Source organism: Tupaia chinensis, unplaced genomic scaffold (assembly GCF_000334495.1).
Source record: "Tupaia chinensis unplaced genomic scaffold, TupChi_1.0 Scaffold000636_1, whole genome shotgun sequence".
NCBI lineage: Eukaryota > Metazoa > Chordata > Mammalia > Scandentia > Tupaiidae > Tupaia > Tupaia belangeri.
Genome location: NW_006160157.1, coordinates 48,339 through 73,440, shown reverse-complemented (window position 1 = coordinate 73,440; position 25,102 = coordinate 48,339). Strand labels below are relative to the sequence as shown.

General features: G+C 36.5%; 1 protein-coding gene across 3 annotated transcripts in view; it reads right to left on the bottom strand.

The window, feature by feature from the left end:
• Positions 1-25,102, bottom strand: part of LRRC69 (leucine rich repeat containing 69) — a 95,336-nt gene that overhangs the window by 38,680 nt on the left and 31,554 nt on the right. The window lies entirely within an intron of this gene.

Below are 25,102 nucleotides of genomic sequence, written 5' to 3'. Positions count from 1 at the left end.
GTCTGGCGAGAGCATGCGCCTTATAGGAAAAATCTCTCCAAAAAAAAAAAAAAAAAGAGAATGTGTATACATGCACTTACACTCACATATGTATATATAAATATATTTTAAACCTGAAAGAACAGTATAGAAATAAGCCAATATGTTGATATTGTTGTTCTCCCCTCCACCTTGATCAGATTATAGGTAATATGGTTCTTTCTTTCACATTATACACAGCTAAATTTAGAAGTGTTTCCACAAATCATTAAGCTTACATCACCTTGATTATGATTATTAATCTGTGTAAATTTTCTTTTCTTTTCTTTTTTCTTTTTTTTTTGGAGAGGTTTTTTGCTGTAGGGCACGTGCACTTGCCAGACAGACAGAGAGAGACAGAGAGACAGAAAGTGAGAAATCACCCCCCAGGGGGGATGGTCACGCCGCAATCCCTTCTCTTCCATTCTCCTCTTGGGATCCTGGGCACGCACGCACACGCGCCCGGCGTGAGTTTTAAGCCACCGGGTCCAGGACGCGAACCGCGGTCAACTATGTGGGAGTCCTGTGACATAGCCATAACGCTAACTGCTGGTTCCCAATCTGTGTAAATTTTCAAAAGACAAATTTGAAAATTAGAGCAATGAGAGAGAGACTTTATTCTCCTGGGTTAAAGTGAAAATACAACTTTCCAAAGTGGATAAAATTTTCCCAGGGCTAAAAATATTGCAAGGGCTTCAAGAAAGCTGTATCAACATTTGTGCTGATTCTAAGATTTTTTTCATAAGTTTAAAAATTCTCCCACATATCTGGCCAATGAGGTAAAAAAGTAAGACATACCTTTTTTTTTTTTTAAGTTCTGTACTGGTTGAGCTTATGCATTTCAGTGGGAGAGTGGAAGAATGATATCTGTTATCCACAAAAAGATAAAAATGAGCATTGGGGAAAGTGAAAACATCTTAAATATTACAATGGTCTATAGTTCTTCAAAGTTCAATCCTACCTGACAATATAAACACCATAGACTATCTCTGATAATAAAATGTCATGGACAGGAAATGTAGATTATTTGAGAAAACATAAATATCTAAAAAAAGTCTTTTGAGTATAGTGGGGGCAGGAAAGACCATAGTGGGGAAAAAAAATGTGAAACACTGGTTCAGCTACAGAGACATATCCTTTAAGCTAGTTGCATAGGGCCTCAACATTGACTACTTTTTTTTTAAAGTATATATACACACACGCATATACATGTATATATGTTTTTTGTGTCAGGAAATTTCAACAATTGGTTCTATATTAGCCTGATTCTATGTTGAAATTTCCATACCAAAAAGAGTAATATTTTATAAATGCTAGATTTTTTCCTATGCATTGATTTGCTTCTTGTTTTTAAATACAAAGGTTTGAAGCCCAGATGAAAAGGACATGGATAGCTATTAACATTAGCGCTAAGATTTTTAAACTCACAGTTGCTGTGCTTGTTTGCTTGTTTGCTCTGAAATCACTTGCTTTGTTATGATTTCTGTTATAAAACACAGATTAGGGACTCAAAACTATGAAACTGTTTTGTATTCATCAAGTTCTTTATAATAGGAGCAACATTTCTGAGGACTGTTTTATATGATTTAATTCATTTAATCATAATTCTGTAATTTTTTGGGGGGGCTTGACATATAAGTTGCAAAAAAAAAAACAGAAAACACATAAAGTGTCATTTGTCTCATGTAAGAAGTTTTCTGGACTTACAGGGCCTTATGCATTTTCTCCATGACACTATTTAAATTTGTTTGATTTCATCCATATGATCTGTCTTCCCTACCAGAATGTGTTCTGAAAGGGTAGGGAGTGTGTTTTATTCACTTCTGTATCCAGAATGCCTAGAACAGTTCCTGGTACACAAAAGATACTCAATAAATGTGTATGTGTACTCAATAAATGTGTAATCCAGAAACGGATTAATAAATAAGCAAGTCAAGACTTGTGAAATTGAAGGATCTCTACCCTAGGTCATATAGCTAATGTAAATAACAAAGCTAGTCTTTTATGGGTCCCTGACACCAAATAATGGCATATCATTTCTTAAAATTCTATGCCTCGGGAACCAGCAGGTGGCATGGTGGTTAACACACTGGGCACTCCCACATGGCCAAGCACAGTTAGAGTCCTGGACCTGATGGCTTGCTTTCTCACATTCTCTCTCTCTCTCTATGTGTCTCTCTCTCGTCAAATTAAAATAAATGAATAAGTAAAAAAAAATTTTATTTAAAAAAATTTTATTTAAAAAAAATTTTTTTTAATTCTATGCCTCAGTCAGTGGTGCTAAGTCATGTGCTACTGTTATGGGTAGTCAAATAGATATGAGCAGGAAGTCCCACGACTCCAACATAAAGGACATCTGATTCATCACTCATCACTTTCCGAGGTTGCAGTCAGACTCTTGGCACCAATAGCGGAAAGGTTATCTGACTTCTACTGCCTAAAAGGTCATCAGAGGACCTGGGTATGTACATTTCTTCTCCTCTTACAGCAACACATGCCCAAACAGGGACCCTTCTGGCTGTTTGATGGATATTTTACCCTCCACTGGAAGAGCTAGCCCAGTATAGGAAAAACTATCTCTACGTGCATGCTCATGCCATCGAAGTTCACACTGGGCATGTGTATAATTTCAAATGGGCACCTGAGTTCCCCTTCTAGGCAAGAAGTATGCAAGCAACAAAAGCCAGTAAAAACAAACAGAACTGGTTACAGTGACAAACTTTCCCTCCTAAATATTCATGACAAGGTCCCACAATAAAAATAACACCTAACCCCATTCCTAGTGCATTTGCCACTTGGTAACCTGTCTGCTTGGAGCTCTCCTGAGTATACTATTAAACTTCTATTTTCCATACTTTTTTCATGGCTGTGGTTTTCTTTGCAATTCAAGACAGTTCTCTAAGTTTAGAGATCCAGGCACAAGAACCAAACATCCCATTACAATGTTCCTCAGCTCCCCATCCAATAACAGTTTCAGCCTGGGAGTACCAATTCCAGCATCAATTTTCCAACTTGGTTCTCAGTAACATCACATTGATATCCAGAAATAGGCCATAATAAAAATATTTACACCACGAGTCAGCAGATGTTACAAATGAGGGCTCTTTCCATCCCCCCAGAAAGCTAGCTGTTAAACATTTATTAGCAAAGCACTGGCTATTTCCACTTCCATTCCACTTCCTTGTCTACATTATTGCAGAAAGCACTTACATTAGCTCCACAGGTTTCCTCTTGCAAAAAGCAGTCCTTATCTTGCTGCTTCTGTGGCACTCACTGAATTTTTAGATGGCACCTTTCTGTTGCCTTTTCCACTCTCCAGGTCTCTAAATCTTCAACAAGTTACCACAGCCCAATGAGTGGTGGGGGCTAAAGGGCAACTAAAAATTGTGACTATTCAGCAAGCAAATTGGGCAACATCATCGGGGTTTAGATGGGGAGAGAAAACAACAGAATGTATAACCAGCCCTGTGTTTATGAAAATGAGCAGGAGCAGAATCTTTTTAAAAAGATAGTGCTTGGCTGGCAGTCCTGGGCTTATTCAAGGGAGGCATAAACCCCTGGTCCTTTTTATATGAGGACAGGTAGTGCCAGAATGACTACTTACTATTCCCCAGAGGACATTCAGTGGAACTTGAACTGTAAAATAGTGAATAACTGAATAAAAATTACATGTGTGCACTGCAAAATAATTTTAACTGTGGCCTCATCCATGCTAATACTGAACAATGTTTGCATTAATTTATTTTGTTTTTGCTTTATAGAGCATAACTTTGATTCAGGAACATGAATTATAATTTTTCTTCTCACCATAAAGTTTTAAAAACTTGCTAATATTAATTATATTTCCAACAACACTCTTTAGGTATTCCTAGATTATATATATATATATATATTTTTTTTTTTTTGGAGAGGTTTTCGCTATAGGGCGCGGGCGCTCGCCAGACAGACAGAGACAAAGAGACAGAAAGCGAGAAATCACCCCCAAAGGGGGATGGTCACGCCACAATCCCTACTCCATTTGCCTCTCGCGATCTTGGGCGTGCACGCACACGCACCTGGCCTGAGTTTTAAGCGACCGGGTCCGGGACGAGAACCGCGGTTCCCTTCTCCTTCATTGTCCTCTCGGGATCTTGGGCATGCATGCACACGCGCCCGGCGTGAGATAATTCTCGGTAAGAAGCTGGGTTGTTAGTTTTCATTTTGGTTTATATTTTAACATATTTTCTATTATCTTCCAAGAACTTTAGGTGGTTTCTAATAGAAAACACAAAAATTATGGCCAATAAAGTTATAGATCAAAATGTAGAAAAAGGTGATTCTAAAACTATAGTCTCTTAATTTTTTTCTAAACTTCTAAGCAGCCAAGGCATAAGGTACAGTTTATATCATTTTAATTATCTGATAAAATAAAAAAGGAAATAGAACTATGATAGAAATGCAATATGGCTAGTAACAATTTACCTTAGAGTGGACTTGAAAGATTGAAGAACACGGAGTCCTTTGAAAAATAAGTGGATTTAGGAAAGCAACATAGAGCCAACCAAATAAAGTGGAAAATGGAGGAGGTTTGGTCAAGATGGAGATAAGTTCTCACATAAAGATCACAGAAAATCCTTTAGATCCTCTCAATGCCTGTCACTGTGGCCATTAGATGAAGAGTAAGGATATCCTATGGCAATGATCAGCCCATTCAGTCAATCATTCATTCAACAACTATATATATATATATATTACATGTTTTCTATTTGGCAAGCATTGCTATAGGAAATATGAATACAGTAATGAGTAAGCAGGTAAATATCTTGTTTTCACAAAAACTTACACCCTATGGGCAGTAAATAATGGAAGTGGATACATATGAACAATAAACAAGTAAATTAATACATGTTCATAAGAGGGATACATAAAAAATTAATTTGATGTTACAGAGTGATGGTTATTTTGACTGGATAGTCAGAAAAGTCTTTTCTGAAGAGTTAGTATCTGAGCTGAGACCTATATGATACAAAAGAGCCAGGAAGTTCAGATCGTTCCTCTTTGGGGCCAGTGGCGTGGTGGTTGAGGTGCTGTACTCCCACGTGGTTGACCACAGTACAAGTCCTGGACCTGGAGGCTTGCTTTCTCACTCTCCCTTTCTGTCTGTCTCTCTCTGATCAAAATTGAAGAATAATGATAATAAATAAAAAATTAAAAATTAAAAAATCTTTAAAAAAAATAAAGATAAAAAAAGAGAGACTGTTCCTCCAAAATGGTAGGAATTAAGGAGACCAGCATACCATTTAATCAGAGAGTCAGATCTAGTACCTACACATCAGCAAGAGAATGACTTCACTGAGAGTGACATTGCTTTGCTATTTTAAGTTTTGATATCTAGAGAAGTCCTAGAAATGACAAGAGATCAATGCTCATTAAGGAAAGGGAAAGGAAATGTATCAACTGCTGAGAAAGGTTAACGTGTCTTTTAGAATGAAGTCACTGAAGTTTTCCTAGTGTCTTAATGAAATCTATCAAACACTTCCAATGGTACTAACGGAAAACAAGGCAATTTAGACAAACCTCCCAATGAACATAAGTAACAAATTCATAAAAATCTTCATAAAGGCATCAAAGAGTTTAAAAGACCATCAGGAATAACCAACACAATATCTAGGAGCACACAGCTAATCAGAGAAATAAGAACATTCAGAATGATGTTTGCTAAATCGAGACCTTTAAAGTATTTTCACTCAGGGGACAAGCAGGAGGCATAGTGGTTAAGGCACTGGATTCTCATATGGCCAACTACAATTCGAGTCCCAATTCCAGCAGCTTAAAATTCACACCCGGTGCAAGTGCCTGGCTAAAATAGCAAGAGGAAAATGCAGGAGAAGGGATTGTAGTATGGCTATTCTTCTGAGGAGGTGGCAGGGTGGGGAGGGGCAGTCGTCTCTCACTTTCCCTCTCACTGCCTCTTTCTGTCACTTTGGCAAGCACATGTCATGACAAAAACCTTAATATAAAAAAAAGGGACTAGCAGTAGCATAATGGCTATGTCACTGGACTCCCATGTAGTCGGCCCCAGTTCGAGTCCCAGACCTGGTGGCTTAAACTCATGCCAGGCGCGTGTGTGTGCATGGTGCCAAAGATCACGAAAGGAGAATGGAGTAAAAGGGATTGTGGCGTGGCCATACCCCTAGGAGGTGATTTCTCACTTTCTGTCTCCCTTGGTCTTTCTGGAGTGCATAATCCCTATAGCAAAAAACCTCTCTAAAAAAAAAAAAAAGAAAAAGAAAGAAAGAAAAGTATTTTCACTCAGGAATAAGGGCACATCAGAAATCCTGATCCATAAAGAGAAAAGTCCAGTTTTGATTCTCTAGGTGATCCTTAATCATTGAAACTCTATTACTAATATCTAATCCCATGCTATATTATTAATGTCCCCATTGAATTAAAGTGATCTCATATTCTTTTCTCATGGCAAAAGCAAATGGAAATTTCTTTAGGAATTTAATCTCATCAGAAGCATCCAGCTATTTTCTTTTTACTATTTTATTTTTTAGTGTTTTGCCATAGAGTGCAGGCACTCACCCGAAAGCAACAGAGAGGAAAAATGATAAATCAACCCCCCTCACCCCTGCTCTAGAGATGGCCATCTGTAATCCCTCCTCTGTTCTCATCTCAGGACTTTGGGTAGCATACACAAGTACCTGGTGTGATTTTGAAGCCACCAGGTTTAGGACTTAAACACAGTTGGCCATGAAGGAGTTGAGCACCTCAACTACTATGCCACCTACTGACCCCTCAAGTTATTTTCAAATATAATTTTTCAAAAAACAATGTCCAAGAAATAATCAAAGATAACCAAGTATACAAGAAGAAAAGAGCAATGCTTTAAGTTCAATAGTGTTTCTCTGGTGAACCCTAACTGATAGGAGTTAATGAACCCACACAAACAATAGATAAAAAAAAAAGTAACCCAAAATGTATTCCCCAACACTGGATTTATCTCACTCAGATACTTAAAAACTATAATTAACGTGTTCTGGAAAATAAAAGCCAAGTATAAAGTTGTCAGGAGATAACTAAGAAATACAGAGAGTAACATAGTAGATTTGGGATAAAAAGGCAACCAGAACCTGTAGCACACTGAGTAAAACTGAAATAGATAATCTAGTGGTTGAGTTTACCAACAGATAAACAGAGCTAAAGAGGATGTTATTAAATTGTAAAATATAACAGGTAGGTGTATCTAGGACAAAACACCACGAGAGAGATGAAAGAATGGAAAACAGAGGAGGGAGATTAGATGCAAAAATGATAAAGCAGGAAGGTGTAATATATAGAAAATTATAGATACAAAAGAAGAGAGGGGGAAGGTAGAATTGATATTGAAAAAGAAAATGACTAAGAATTTCCTAAAAATAATGAAAAACATTGATCAACGTATTTAAGAAGTTCCATAAATTCCAAGTGGGAAAAATAAAATGAAATTTATGTCTATAAATGTCATAATTGAAATAAATAAGACATTGAAAAAAATCTTAAAAGCTCCCAAGAAAAGAAAAACAGATTACCTAAAGAGAAGTAAAACACTCTTTGAGTGTTTGAGCATGGGGCTAAAGCATCAAAATTTTAGCATGCAGCATATTCAACAACAGTAACAGTGGAAACTAGAAGACAGCAGAATGCAGTTTAGAATATAGCAAAATATGATGTTGTCAGTTAAGAATTTTACGTTCAGTGAAAAGTTATTCTTAAAGAATAAAGCTTGACAGAGAAAAAAAAGAATAAAGCTAAAACAAAAGTAGTTAAATTAAATTAAAGCTGGGACTATGAATCACAAGCAGACTTATTGTAAAGGAAAGACTGAAGTCTGTGTTTTGAGTTGGAGGCAATATAGGATCCTAAAAGGAAGAATAGAGCCATAGAAGAAATGAATAACAACAAAAATAATATGGTTCAATCATTGTTGCTAAGACACTGTGCTCCATAAGAAGGGACCTCATGAGAGATCTAGGTTTAATTACTAATATAATCTAAAAACTAGGCAAGCTTGAGGCTCCTCTGAACAACACAGCGACACTCTATCTAAAAACTCAGGTGTACGAGCAAGTGCCTGTAGTCCTAGCTACTCAGGAGGCAGAGGAAGGAGGATTTCAAAAGTAAGAGTCTGTCTCAAAATGAAAAAAGGGCAAGCCCCATAGTGCAGTAGGTAAGTGCTGTGCAGATGAAGCTGGATCCCACGTGGCTGACTAGAGTTTGAGTTCTGGCCCCAACATCTTAAAAAACACATTGGACATACACATGCATGCCTAGGATTGTGAAGGGATGCAGAACTGGAGGAAAACGATCGTGGAGTGATCAGGCTCCATTAGGAGGTTCTCTCTTTCTCCAGCTCTCTCATACATACATGCGCCCTCTGGCGTTAAAAAAAAAATAGTAAATCTGCAGATAAATCTAAAAAAAAAAAAAAAAAAATACCATCTGTAAAGTAATAAAAAAAGTTTTAAAATATAAAAAGAGAGACCAGCAGTTGGCATAATGGCTATGTCGCTGGACTCCCATGTAGTTGACCGCAGTTCGAGTCCTGGACCCGGTGACTTACATTCATGCCAGGCGTGTGTGCATGCATGCCCAAGATCCAAAGAGGAGAATGCAGAAGGGACTGCATCGTGGCTATCCCCCATGGGGGATGATTTCTCGCTTTCTGTCTCTCTCTCTCTCTTTCTGGTGAGCACATGTACCCTTTAGCAAAAACCTCTCAAAAAAAAATATATATATAAAGAATGATATCACACAACAAAAGAAGTATTATTTAGAAATAGGGGAGTATAAATAGATTTAAATTTCTTGCATTGTGTAAGATGAAAGTTTTGGTACAAATTAATACTCATAAATCAAAGAATTTTAGTTTTCAGGATAGTCAATTAAAAGAAGAATAAAATTTGCTTTCCAAGTTTTAAACACAGGATCATAAAAAATCCAATCATTTCAAAAGAAGGTAAGAAAAGAGAAAGGAGCACAGAACAAATATTGGGTCATCAGAAAAGTCATGACACATTTTTACATAGGAAAATACATTATGACTTTTCCAACAACCCAATAGAACAAATTAACATATATATATATGTAATAAGGTATTAACCAAACCACACATAAACTAGAAATTACATAAAATTTAGAACTAAATGCTGCAAGCTAAAGAGTTTCATGTTAATGTTAATTTTTATTTAAAATATTGTTTAAAGATTTTCCTTTTTTTAATTTTTTTTAAATTTATTATTATTATTTTAAATTTGACCAGAGAGAGAGGGGGAAAGTGAGAAAGCAGGCCACCAGGTCCAGGACTCAAATTGCAGTCAGCCATGTGGGAATCCAACCCCTTAACTGCCACACTACCTGCTGGCTCAAATTTAAAGATTTTCTAAAATGAAGAGTCATATGTTATCCATAAGAGATACACCTAAAATACAAGGATATAGAAAGATTAGAAGCAATATATATATATATATATATATACTCACACACACACACACACATTGCAAACAACTATCAAAATAGAGCTAATAAAGTTATATTAACATGAGAAAAATTAAACTTGAAAGCCAAAAGCATTATTAGCAATAATGAAGAACATATGAGCATGGGGCCAGATACCAAAATTTTAACAAACACTACTGCTGATTCTTACGTTTTCTAAAATCTATTTGGTAAGGATATATTTTATAGAGATTAAGTCCTGGAAAACAGAAAAATAAATAGCAAATCTTTAAACTGGGGTTTCTCAATATTGACACTGACATTTTTGGCTAGATAATGCTTTGTTATGAGGGACTGTCCTGTGCATTACAGAATGTTTAGCAGGATCTCTGGCCTCTACACACTAGATGTTAGTAGTACTCTTTCTCGGTCTTAGCAATCAAATTTGTCTACCATCATTGCCAAATATCCCAGTATGACAAAAATCTTCCCTGCTTGAAAACCACCGCCTTGAACCAACTTTATAATTACTAATTGACACAAATCAGTTTCAATTTTACAGACAGAGCTAAGCAGTCATGTTTGTCATGTAGCTCCATATATACCCATCCATCCATTCAGCAAGTATTTATTTGCTGCAGGGTGCGGTTCTAAACATTTGGAATACATTGGTGAGAGACAAAACTCCTGCCTTCATAGGGCTTATTTGGGGAAGGAGCAGAGTGGGTGGATAGAACTCATCTAAATGTAAATCAACACTTAAACTGCACAAGTCAGATTATTGGAGACCTAGCTTTAAAATATGTATTATTAGGTTCACTCTGCATAATACTGGCCTTGATTTTGAAATAATTTGAATACTACTTTTATCAAAAGGCAGAAAAGACAGAAGGAAGGCAGACCTTACTTTATAAACAGATAACCCTTTCTTCCCTACCTCTCTACAAGTAAGGTAGATGATACTTAGAAGTTTGGAATCTCCATTTTGAAGATAAGCAAGGCATCCCTATTAAATTCTCTCCTATCACTTCTGTTAGCTACTTAGGTATAAGAATAAACTTTTCAAGAGAAGCTAGTGCTAGGTAAACACTATTCACCAACAACCATACCATGAAAAGCAGGGTTTTACAGACATTCAGGACCAGCCTGTCATTAATTCTAAGATCACATAAAGAACTGAGAAGTCATAACTCAGCTTGCTTTAGCTGAGCAGAGTAAAAGATAAATCCCTCCACCTTATTTAATTAAATCCTAGATTTTTTTTAAAGTTTTTGCCATAGAGCACGTGTGCATACCAGAGAGGAAAGAGACAGGGAGAGGAATTGAAAAATCGCCCCCCAGGAGAGATGGCCACTCCACAATCCCTTGTTTTCCATTTTCCTCTTGGGATTTTGGGCATTCATTCATTCATATGCCTCCAGCGTGTTTCACATGTCACAGAGTTTGGAAATTGAACTGCAGTTGACCATGTGGGAGTCCAGCACCTTAACTATCACACCACCTGCTGGTCCCAAGTCCTTAATTTTTAACCCAGAGTTTTAACAAAATTATTATTGCATTCAGAATATATTTTACAATTTTTTCCCTATGCTTTTCCTTTCAAGAAGTCCATCTATGAAATTTTAGAATTAGAATGATTTAAAAAAGAATAGCATAATTTGGAACCAGCAGTTGGCATAATGGCTATGTTGCTTAGTCGACCGCAGTTCAAGTCCCAGATCCAATGGCTTAAACTCACGCCAGGCGTGTGTGTGTGTGTGTGTATGTGGGTGTGTGTGTGCCCATGATTCCAAGAGGAGAATGGAGGAGAAGGGATTCTGATGTGGCCATCCCCCCTGGGGGATGATTTCTTGCTTTCTGTCTCTCTGTCTCTCTCTGTCTTTCTGGCGAGCACAGACGCCCTATAGCAAAAACCTCTCAAAAAAAAAAAAAAAAGAATAGCATAATTTAACACATTCCTCTTTATTCACCCCTATATAAGAAACAGCAGAAAACATGATCTCATTCTCATAAAAGTAGTGACAGAGAAAGCATTCAGTCAAGTTTTGGAACTGACTAATTCTATATTAGCTAACCTTACATCACTTACATAAAAATACAGAACCCACAAGGGGTTTCCATTAGGAAAGTATTGGCTTATGTCCCATTTTTTTAAAGGTCACTGAATGTTGTTTTAAATATATATCTTCTAATAAACTGGCCCACTGAAGGTAGTATTGATAGCCAAAGAAAAATATACTATTTTCAAATCAAGGTCAAATTTTAGAGAGGCATTTAATGAGCTTCAAGGATAGGGTACATTTTTCTTTAATATTTAACAGAGACAGAAAATAAACTACAGATATGGGAGCATAAAGAAAGTTGATCTCTATTTTTGCCATTCAAAAGATGCAAAAAAAGAAAAAAGGAGACAAGATGAGGTAGACAATTTGAACATCTCATGGATATTTGAACAAAGTGGATACTTTGAACTAAATTACTAGATTGTGGAGATTTGGGAGGATGTTCTTCACCACAGCTTTAAAGACATTTCTCTGTGTATCATTTGTAAACTTTAGATTATCTTTTAACTCTCTTGCAAAATAGTTTCGAAAGTTTTGATAGGCATTTTGATACAAGGCAAACATCACAATTGCACTTTCCCAAGGAGATTTCTTTTCCCACAACTGTATTCTGCTTTCTAGACTGCTTAAGCACATTTTGATCATGGAAATGTTGAAATGTGAAATAGCCATTCTCCAAATATTCAGCCAAATCCACAGAAATACTCCTCTTAATCCAAAACTCATGGTTTCCCTAGAAATGCATATACATATGTATACATATTTAGGTATAATTGCTCATATATGGAAATTGTTCTATTGAAAGCAGGTGAACTCATTTGAAAATGAGAAGAATCATTCAAAAATAAAAAGGCTTTCTTTACTTGACTTTGTATTAATCACAAAAAAAAAGTAAAACAACACAGGACACTGGATGCATTTGTGAAATCCTAAGTCTTTTTGAATTATGCAAGTATTAGGCAGAGAGTAACAGCAAACCAGGCTCTATACCATGCTCAATGTTAGGCAAGAATATGAAGTTAAAAATACCACAGCAAGATACCAGTATGATTAGGCCAGCATGGATCAAAATCAATCAGCATCAATTATGAATAGAGAAGTCATTTTCAACTAAAAATATCCAAGAGAGACTTTGGGACAAGCAGTTGGTTACAAGTTGAGTAAAGAGTCTAAGAGAAAGGGAATTAAGTAATGAGGGGTCCTATTTTCACAAAAATCTGGTCTGGCAATCTGAAACAAAGTGAACCAAGATTTTTTTTTAAAACAGAAATAAGTAGAGACTGAAAGAGAAAGATCCAGGGAAAGGGGATCTCACTTCAGGGAGATGGTTTGTTGGTTGTTTTATTGCTAACCAAGGTAAGACAGGGGAATGAAAATGGATTTGCTGAGGAACTAACTAACATAGAACAGCTATTCAGGGAGGGAAAAAAAAGTGCCTCAGGAATTGAAAACAGGATGGACTGCTGAGACCGCTGTATACCGCTGTAGATCGCAGGGTACAGACCAGTGGGTACCCGGATAGTTACAATCAGAAACACTCAGATAATCTCATGGTTCTGAAAGATTTTAAAGACAACTCTGAATTTGAAGTGGTATGAGTGACAAGTAGCTCAGATCAAATCTTAAAATTAAAAGAAAATAAGATCTAATACCTATCATGTGCCAAGCACTAGTAAAGGACTTATAGACTTCATCTCATTATTCATTCATTTTATTTTTGCTGACCACCAACTGTTGTGCCAGACACTTTCCCAAAATGTTATTACACAAGTGCTATTAATATCACCAAATGGGGCCGGCAGATGGCATGGTGGTTAAGGGTGCTAGACTCCCACACGGCCAACCACAGTTCAATCCCAGACCTGGAGACTGGCTTTCTCACTTTCTCTCTCTCTCTCTCTCTTGCTCTCACTCTTGCTCTCACTCTCACTCTGTCCATCTCTGGTCAAATTAAAATAAATAAATAAATAAAGTTAATAATTTTCTTTTTTAAAAAAACCCAAAATTACAGAGCAAAAGAGATGAGACATAGAATAATTGAGTTATCTGCCCAAGATCACAAAACTAGTAAACTCTGGAGCTGGACAAATTTAATTTTTGTTTGGGAACAGTAAATTCAAATATTTTTGCTATTTAAATGATTAGTGTTTCTGGGAAAGTTGCTTACCGTTTTTCCACCAGTGTTTCTCATACTGTAAAAAGGGAAAGTGTTTTTACTATTCTCAAATTTGATTTATAACATCTCTAAAGAATTCTTAAAGGAAAAAACGGGGGGCGTTGATGAAATGGAATAGGTGCTATAACTATTATCCACTCATAAATAGTCAAAGCATAAATTTTCTCATGACAACCACACTGCATATAGCTTTTCCTCCTGGTATTTTTTTCCCCTTATAAAAACACTATGTGTCTATAAATCTTAGGGATATAAAAATATTTAAGATTCTTAAGTTTGACACAGAATCTGTTTATAGGGGATATGGGTACAGACTAATGTTATTGTCATGAATTTGAAACTAAAAGAAGCAACCATGGAAAATGTATAACTGGCTATCATTCACACCTTTTTTCAAAAAAGTTATTTATTTAATTTTATTTACCATCATTATTATTTTTTTTTTTAATTTGAACACAGAGAAAGGGAAAGTGAGAAAGTAGGCCACCAGGTCTGGGACTTGAACTGTGGTCAGCCATATGGAGTCCAGCATCCCAGCCACTACACCACCTGCTAGCCCCCATTCACATCTTTTTAAAGCATATTTCTTCAGTGCCTACTCTCAGAAATGCTCTTTATCATAAGCTTTTGTATTTATTTGTTTCCTGGTAAATGTTTTAGCCAAATCTGAGTTTCACTTCCAATTTACAACCACCCAATGTAAATGAGGAACTTAATAAAGACCAAATTCAGAAACAATTAAATATAATATCTTTCCAAAGATTTTATCTTCCCAAAATTTCTTCAAAATAAAATTTAATGTTAAATTCGCATAGTAAGAACTTCTCCAAGGTTTAGATTGATTGGTGAATAAATGTTTAAGAAGTTTTGGCAACAGCATATAGGCACCAAACATATGCACACTGCGGGTGAAGAAGAGGAACACTAACACAATTAAACAACTTATAAAACTCAGCTCCAACATTAAGTATGGAAGCATTCCTTTTGTTCCCAAACTAAAATCCTGGTTTCTGTGTGAAATATTTTTCAGAGTATACAAGAATTCTATTGTTCAAGCAATGTTCTATGAGTATCATTTTAGTCAAGAACACAGAGAAATTCTCAGAACCCAAACTCCCAATGAGATAAAAGAAATATCTTATTTATTTGTGTAGCATAACAGGAACAAGCCCTGTCTGTCACCCTTGTGACAAAGAATTAAGTCCTCAGAAGCAGTGTGTTAATGTAAGAGGAATCCTGAGCTTGCACCCATCCTGAAGAAGTTCAAGCTCTACCACTGGTCTATAATTCAGACCAAGGGTTCTCCAAGTGTGGTCCCCAGGTTTACAACACAACTGTCAGTGTCAGCAAAAAATTTAACAGAAATGCAAATTCTTGCACTCCCCAGTCTACTGACTTAAAAACTCTGTGAGTAGTGCCCAGCTTCCTGAGTTTTGTTTTGTTTTGTTTTGTTGCGATATTTTTGCTATAGGGAACATGTACTCACCGAAGGGACAGAGAGAGACAAAAAGCGAGAAATCAGTCCCTGGGAGGCATAGCCACACTGAAATCCCTTTTCCTCTATTCTCCTCCTGGGATTCTGGGCACGCACGCACACACACCTTGTGTGAGTTTTATGACGCTGGGTCTGGGACTTGAACTTCAACCAGCGCAAGGGAGTCCAATACCTTAACCACTATGCCACCTGCTGGCCACCTCCTGAGTTCTGACATGCCTAATCTAGGGGATTCTGATGCCCGCTTAAGTCTTGAGAACAATTACTTCAGGCAAATTACTTCTCTGAAGTCTCCACAGTCTCAGCTCCAAACAGCAATAATGATACCAAATCTGTCTTCTGCAAAGGATTATTCAATGTCAAACAGATTTGATAACATACAAATTACTTTGCAAATTTGCAAATTACTAGATAACTGCAAAGCATTGATCCAGAAAGATAATGCTATTTCTCAACCTAAAAAGCAGTCGTAATAGATAGAGTAGTTAGAGAGATTGCTAATGAAGAATTCTGACCAAGAGTGCTAGTGAAGTGTGAAGTTTTCTGTTAGATCTGCACTAGTTTATATATAATATTTTGTTATAAACTTTACATCAAAGACGAACTTCATGATGCCCCCTGGTGATGATCATTAAAACTTTTTCTCACTTTTGTCAGGTCAACTTTTTCTTCAAATGATTGCAGTTTGAAAAAATAACTGGGCTCCTAAGGGAAAGGGGAGCCAGAGAAAGAAGGCCGTGTTTAAAAGATTAAAAAGAAAATTGTTTCAAAGGGAAAAACTCAGTAATTTACTTTTCTCGCTGTTGAAAGAACTGAATTCAACTACTTCAAACACTGTTTTCTACCTTTTCTTTTAGAATCTAAAGACACTGGTAACTCTTTCCTCCCAGAAATCCCACTATGATAACCTATATTCTGTCCAAAGACCTCAGCAGCATTTTTTTTTTCCCTCTCCCCATTGCCGAAAGTTATGAAAGTAACTGATCATTTTTATTTATCATATTTTGAACTTGACCGAAAAATTACCACCTACCAGATCCTCTTCTTGTTCTAAATTAATTAATGCAATTTCTTTAATTTCTATAGCTTTAAATTTCTGTGTTTATCTTTTTCTCATGATTTCTCCAGGGCCCAATAGGGAACATGTACTCACCGAAGGGACAGAGAGAGACAAAAAGCGAGAAATCAGTCCCTGGGAGGCATAGCCACACTGAAATCCCTTTTCCTCTATTCTCCTCCTGGGATTCTGGGCACGCACGCACACACACCTTGTGTGAGTTTTATGACGCTGGGTCTGGGACTTGAACTTCAACCAGCGCAAGGGAGTCCAATACCTTAACCACTATGCCACCTGCTGGCCACCTCCTGAGTTCTGACATGCCTAATCTAGGGGATTCTGATGCCCGCTTAAGTCTTGAGAACAATTACTTCAGGCAAATTACTTCTCTGAAGTCTCCACAGTCTCAGCTCCAAACAGCAATAATGATACCAAATCTGTCTTCTGCAAAGGATTATTCAATGTCAAACAGATTTGATAACATACAAATTACTTTGCAAATTTGCAAATTACTAGATAACTGCAAAGCATTGATCCAGAAAGATAATGCTATTTCTCAACCTAAAAAGCAGTCGTAATAGATAGAGTAGTTAGAGAGATTGCTAATGAAGAATTCTGACCAAGAGTGCTAGTGAAGTGTGAAGTTTTCTGTTAGATCTGCACTAGTTTATATATAATATTTTGTTATAAACTTTACATCAAAGACAAACTTCATGATGCCCCCTGGTGATGATCATTAAAACTTTTTCTCACTTTTGTCAGGTCAACTTTTTCTTCAAATGATTGCAGTTTGAAAAAATAACTGGGCTCCTAAGGGAAAGGGGAGCCAGAGAAAGAAGGCCGTGTTTAAAAGATTAAAAAGAAAATTGTTTCAAAGGGAAAAACTCAGTAATTTACTTTTCTCGCTGTTGAAAGAACTGAATTCAACTACTTCAAACACTGTTTTCTACCTTTTCTTTTAGAATCTAAAGACACTGGTAACTCTTTCCTCCCAGAAATCCCACTATGATAACCTATATTCTGTCCAAAGACCTCAGCAGCATTTTTTTTTTCCCTCTCCCCATTGCCGAAAGTTATGAAAGTAACTGATCATTTTTATTTATCATATTTTGAACTTGACCGAAAAATTACCACCTACCAGATCCTCTTCTTGTTCTAAATTAATTAATGCAATTTCTTTAATTTCTATAGCTTTAAATTTCTGTGTTTATCTTTTTCTCATGATTTCTCCAGGGCCCACTTCAATATTTAGAGATTTCTTCAAATACGAATTCTAAAGTTCCTACAGGGAAACATTCATATTTGTTCACTTGTGTCCACAGAGGATTCTTCAAATCATTAAGCTCAATACTTAAGAAAGAGGCTGGCCACAGTATCTTTCTCAATAACTGTTTGTTGAATTGAATTCAACAATTCAATTGTTACATAAGCTCCATATAGGAAAGATTTGATATATTTCATAGAAAGACGCAACATTGAGTTCTAGCTCAGTGTTCTCAATATACCCGAAGTATATTAGGTTGAACAGTGTCCCCCCAAAAAATTCATGCTCACCTGGAACATCAGAATGTGACTTTATTTGAAAATGGTCTTTGGAGATATTATTAGTTAAGATGAGGTCACACTGGATTAGGGTGATCCACAAGCTAAGAATTGGTGTCCTTCCACGAAGAAGAGCCATTGCCTTAAGCTCTATTTTGTTGTACTTGTTTACAGTAATCCTCAGAAACTAATATATCAAATATTTCTATTTCCAACACTAACTGAACAACTAATAGTATCTTCTTAGATTGTTCTTTGTCCACCACAGGCCATATGTCAGAAGCGTTATTCTTCCAAAGAGAGATGCAAATAAAAAATATTTTATTATAGATCTTCTTTTCCTCAAAGGTTTGTTCATTCAAAACCCAAGTCCAATTCCAGCAATAAATTAAAATGCAAGAAAAAGTGAATATGTAACAAATAAAAGATAGAAAAACACCCAGACATTTAAAATTCACATATAAGAATATTCATTTAAGGAAAGTGTCTAATACCTAATGTTATATGGAAAAGCAAAATACATCATACACAGTATACTTTTTTCTTTTCCTTTTTAATTTGTCCGAGGCTGTGTGCAGTTGCCAGAGAGAGAAAGAGAGAGAGAGAGAGAAAGAGAATGAGGACATGGTCTCCTGTGGGAAATGGTCAAGGTGCAATCCCCTCTCTTCCACTTCTACCCCGTTTGGAGATTTGGGACATGCACACGCATGCACCCGTCATGTTTTTCAAGCTGTCCAGTCCAGAACTTGAATTTCATAGATGGTCATATGGGATCCAGCCCCTTAACCATCATGCCACTGGCTGACTCCAATGTTTTTTTTTTTTTTTTTAGTGAGCATATAAAAATGAGATGCTTGAAGGAAGTAGTAGTGTTATTGTTGAGAGGTAAACTTTAAGGCACCTTACATTTTATTCTTTCTATACTTATTTATTTCCTACATCTTTTACAACTAATGAGTTACTTCTATTAATATAACAGAAAAACACTACTTACAAAAGGATATGTGGGGGCATAGGATCAGCAGCTGGTGTAATAGCTATGTTGCTGGACTCCCACATTGCCGACTGCAGTTCGAGTCCTGGACCTGGTGGCTTAAACTCACATCAGGCGCATGTGCATGTGTGCCCAAAATCCTGAGAGGAGAATGGAGGAAAAGGGATTGCGGTGTGGCCATCCCCCTGGGGGGGGGGGTGATTTCTCGCTTTCTGTCTCTCTGTTTCTTTCAGTCTTTCTGGTGACCACACGCGCCCTATAGCAAAAACCTCTCAAAAAAAAAAAAAAGGATATGTGGGGGCCAACAAGTGGCACGGTGGTTGAGGGCACCAGACTCTCACGTGGCTGACTACAGTCTGAATCCTGGACCTGGTGGCTTGCTTTCTCACTTTCCCTCTCTCTCTCTCCCTCACTCTGTCCCTCTTTGGTCAAATTAAAATAAATAAATAAGGTTAAATAAAATAATTCTTTTAAAAAAAGGATATGTAAAGACAAAAGAGTTAAATGGGTAGAAAGAAAACAACTTTCTTAAAATAATTTTTAAAGTTTTATTTAATTTTATTTATAATTATTTTTAATGTGTTACAGGGCATGTGCACTCATCACAGAGAGACAGAGAGCGAGAAAGAGAGAGAGGAAATGTAAAAGCAAGCCACCAGATCTGGGACTTGAACTGCTGTCAGCCATGTGGGAATCTTAGTGCCTTAATCATCTTGCCATCTGCTGGCCCCTAAAATAAATCTTAACAATACCTTGTCATCCAAAAAGAAGAGGACACATTGCAAACTATTAAAATGAATAATTTGGCATTTCTTAGATAGGAATTGGTTACCAAATAATTTTATTTGATGAACTGAGAATACACTCAAATTGTGATATATTAGAGCAAACCACCCCAAGTTTTCCTTTCTATTGATCTTTCTGCTTTTGATGCCACCTTTTGAATACCTGCATGATACTTTTTCAAAAAGAAAAATAATATTTAAAAATTAAAAAGAATGAAACCAATTCAGACATGGTATACTGTGAAAGATAAATCTTTTAACAGACTTTTGTAAAAACACACATTGGAGAGGTCCTGGAGACCTGTATTTTTATTCTATACTTTTGTATGTCTTAAAATTTTAAGAGAATTAATAATTTGTACAAATTTTGACTTCAAAAAGTTTAAATAAAGGGAATAAAAAAGGAATAATAATAGACTATCAATGTACCAGATGTGATTAGAACCTAAAGTATCCATGTACTAGATGTGACTGTGTGCTTATAAAACAACCAATATGCTCCCAAAACAATTCATTCTCTATGATCATGAGTTTTTTTAATAATTAAACAATGTAGAATCTCTTGATTCAACACATATTAACAAATATTTATAACAGTCGCATTTTCATATTGCAGAGTTCCATTTCATGTACATTCTTATATAAAAATTCTGGCAAAAACTCAGTTTCAAATATTCAAAAGTTACTGTGCCTAACCAGTATACTACTGTATATACTTTATGAACCAGCCCTGTAGTATACTGGTTAGGCACAGAGTATTGGGAGCTAATCCCACATGACTTATGTGGGTTCAAAGCTGGGCACCATGGCTTGAAAAACATGACATGCATGTGCATGGGTTTGCCCCAAATCCTGACAGGATGAAGAAAAGAAGAAAAAATTATTGCAGTATTATTATACTCCACTGTGGGGTACTTTGTTTTTATGGCAAGTGTATGCAACTTTTGGCTAATAAATGAAAAAAAGTTTTTAAAGTATTGAGAAATGACTGCATTTTTTTAAAAAATATTTTATTGAACTTTATTTTTATTTATTTATTTATTTTAATTTAACCAGACAGAGGGACCAGCAGTTGGCATAATGGTTATGTCGCTGGACTCACATGTAGTCTACCGTGGTTCGCATCCTGGACCTGGTGGCTTGAAACTCACGCTGGGCACATGTGCATGCATGCCCAAGATCCTGAGAGGAGAATAGAGAAGGGATTGCGGCGTGGCCATCCCCCCTGGGGAGTGATTTCTTGCTTTCTGTCTCTCTGTCTCTGTCTGTCTGGCGAGTGCACATACCCTATAGCAAAAAAACCTCTAAAAAAAAAAAAAAAAAGACCTGCCTGGGATCTCAATTTACTTATCTTTGAAATAGGGATAAGAAATATCTACATCCCAGCTTCGGTCAGCCATGTGGGTGTCCAGAGCCCTTAACCACCACACCTCCTGCCAAGCCCAATAACTGTATTTTTTAATAAAGATATACTTTAAAAGCCCAATCACTGTATTTTTTAATAAAGATATACTTTAAAAAAAAAAAAAAGAGTAGCTTTAAGGCAGTAAAATAAACTACCTAAGACATTTCCAAATAATATAGTTTCAAATCTTTGAGTTTAGAGAACAATGTATCAATACATGGAGTTTCATTATTTTTCCTCTGCTTTTACTGACATTTGAATATTTTCATAGTAAAACAGGTTTTTTTATTTTAATTTTGCTATAGAGTATATGCACTCACCAGAGAATGGGGGGGTGGGTAAGAAAGCAAGGAATGGCTATGCCTCAATCCCTTCTCCATTTTCTCTTAAGATTTTGGTCATGCACATGCACACACTCAGCATGTTTTCTAAGCCACAGAACTACACAGTGGGCCGTGAGGAATCTAGCTGCCTTAAGCTCCACATCATCAGGTGGCCCAGTAGAACAGTTTTTAAAATATATACTTCAGAAGGTTAATGCTTCCTATGATCACCAGTAGACAGTCAATGATTGCTGTAATTATATTTCACTTATTAGTGTTTTACTATTGGTGTGCATATACTACATATAATCATAAACCATAATAGTTTCATTCCTTGAATACCAGGTCTTTACAAAATGCTTTGTAATCATTCTCTGCCTTAACAACTTTATGGAGTTACAGGTTTTAACATATCTATTTTATAGATGAGGAAACAACAACTCTGAGATGCAAACAACTTGTTGAAGTTTACAAATTTAATAAATAAATAAGAAATTAAAACTTTAAACCTATGTGTATATGACTCAAAAGTCCATGTTCATAATTTCTATACTATTCTACTTCCTAAAAAGCACAGCTTAATTGTAAAGTTCACTACCATCACTTTGAAACTTATTCTCTTCACTGATAACCATAGCAACACCTAGAGTCAGTCCTTTATCCTCTACGTTCATCATTTGTTCATCCCATCGGTTGCCCTATCTATCAAATGTGGGAAACTTTGATTTAAACCAGTTGGACCAAAATAATTTGAACCATTTAGACTAAACCATTTATGAGTTCACATAAATTTTGTAAATGGATGCTACAAAGGCAAAACTGACTCAGATCCTGTTAAAATTACTATAAATTATTAGGACCTAAGGACTAGCTTTTTTTTTTAATCAAAATTGAAGGAATAGAACCACTTTAAGGAAGAGGCAGTGTACTGACAGCATACTAAGGTGAATACAAATACCATATACAATGTAGGAACATCGTTTAGATATACTTAGTTAATATTTATTGAGTTGAAATTCAAGACACTGCAAATATACAAGTTAAAAAAGAGTATTCCTTCTCTGAAAGTTTACAGTCTAATGGCAACACAGACTTGAAAAGAATTACTTCATTATATAATCAAAACTACACCGATACCATGAACAAAGTGGCACCAGAGAGCTGTTTTGCAAGTCAAGGAGGCATCACAAGGCACAGAGAGTAGAATTAAGATCCACAGGTTGGGCCTAGCCTCTGGCCCAGTTAGTAGTATAATGAACTGCAGCGTTGGAAGCCACATGGCTGACTGCAGTTCAGATTCCTAGTTGGTGAACCTGAAACAGAAAGTATCCTCGGGCACCCAAGATCCTGATGAGCTGGGGGATAGGGGAAGGGGATGGTGGCATAGCAGAACTGCTGAGAGTCCTCACTCTTTCTCTCTCTTTCCCGCTCTCCTGCATGCCCTATCATGAATAAAATAAAATAAACTTTCTAAAGACCCACAGAATGATTAAAATCATGTAGTGTTTAGCAGGTCAATATAAAAAACATCTAATTATTACTAAACATTCAAAACCCTATTTTTGGAAACAATGTAGTGAATTCTTTGAAAAATTAAACATGTAATTACCATATGATGCAGCAATTTCACTTCTGGGTATACACCCAGAGGAATTGAAAACAGAAACTAGGACATTTGTACACCCATGTTCATAGAAGCATTGTTATTATTTTTAAATATTGCCAGAGAACACATGCATTTGCTAGAGACAGAGAGAAAGAGAGAGAAGGAAATTGAAAAAACATCCCTATGGGGAATGGTTATGGCACAATCCCTCTTCTCCACTTCTCCATTCTTTTGGTATTTTGGTCAAACATGCACATGTGCTGGAGATTTTTCAAGCCACCAGGTCCAGGACTTAAACTGAACAGTTGGCCATGTAGGATCCAGCAACCTTAACCACCACTCTATAGGTTGACTCAAGCAGCATTATTTACCATAGCCAAAAGGTGGAGACAACTCAATTGTCCACCCATACATGAATAGATAAGCAAAACATAACATATGCATGCAACTGAATAGTATCCAGTCTTAAAAAGGAATTCTGACATATGCTACACTAGGCATGAACCTTAAAAACATTATAATAAGTTTGAAAAATCACAAAATAGGGGCCAGCAGTTGGCATAATGGCTGTATCGCTGGACTCCCATATAGTCGACTGTAGTTTGAGTCCCGGACTTGGTGGCTTAAACTCACGCTGGGCACGTGCATGCATGCCCAAGATCCCAAGAGGAGAATGGAGGAGAAGGGATTGTGGTGTGGCCATCCCCCGAGGAGTTGATTTCTCGCTTTCTGTCTCTCTGTTTCCCTCTGGCGAGTGTATTGCCCTGTAGCAAAAACCTCTCAAAAAAAAAAAAAATTACGAAATAGTCACAAAAGGGCAAATAGCTTATGATTCAACTTAAATGAGGTGCATAAAGTAGTCAAACTATTGATACAGAAAGTAGCATGCTGGTTACCAGGGAAGAAAAAAAAATATTTCGGATATTTAGAAATTTATAGAAATTTCTAAAACAGGGGCTGCAAAGGAAGTTAGGGAGTTAGTTTTCAGTAGATACAGAGTTTTAGGTGGGGAAGGTGAAAAAAGTGCCAGAGATAGATGGTAGTGACGGTGGTGCAACAATGTGAAAGTACTTAATGCCACTGAGAACCAGCAGGTGGCATGGTGGTTAAGGTACTGGGTACTCCCACTTGACTGACCGCGGTTTGAGTCCTGGACCTGGTGGCTTGCTTTCTCACTCTCTCTTTCTCCCTCTCTCTCTGTGTATGTGTCTCTCTCCGGTCAAATTAAAATAAATAAATGAATAAATAAAATAAGATAATTATTTTTTTAAAAAGGAAGTACTTAGTGCCATGAACTGCTCACTTAAAAATAGTCAAAATGGGGGACCCAGCAGTTGGCATAATGGCTATGTCGCTGGACTTCCATGCTTGACCACAGTTTGAGTCCTGGACCCGGTGGCTTAAACTTGCACCGGGCACATGTGTGTGCATGCCCAAGATCCTGAAAGGAGAACGGAGAATGGATTGCAGCATGGCCATCCCCCCTGTGGGGAGGGGTGATTTCTCGCTTTCTGTCTCTCTCGGTCTTCCTGTCAAGCGCACACACCCTATAGCAAAAACCTCTCCCCCCAAAAAACAAATCATTACAATAGTAAATTTTATGCTATGTGTATTTTACCACAATAAAAACACTAATTTTTCCTAAATAGACGTGACACTCATTTTTTACATTTAAATCATGCTTAATATAAAATACTGGTATAGGGTGTATAAAGGACTAAAATCTCAATGTGGAGTGGATTGATTAGAAAAAACTAATGGATGAACAACTATTTGTTGAGTACCTTCTGGATTAACAAGCTCCAAATTATTATGTTAGTTTAAGCATATTCACCTGGATATAAAAATGCAGTATGAAAAACTGCCATTTCCTTCCCAAAAGTCAGAAGTTACCAAGGCCAACCTTTTTTCAGTTATTTGAAATAAAAGAGGGTCAAAATTCATTTCCAAATGGAAAAAAAAGTGAATTTTTCATTGTTTGTGGTTCAAAAAAAGTAACAAAGTGTCATCTTTGGATTAATTACAAGGGATAAAAATTTATGTTTTGAAAAGTAATATTTTCAAAAAGTCTGAGGTGACCAAACATAGTATGAAATAACCAAAAAATGTAATCACAACTGATATATAAAAAGAGTAATAACAGCAATCACGGTTCACTTAGTTCAAACAAGTTCAGCAG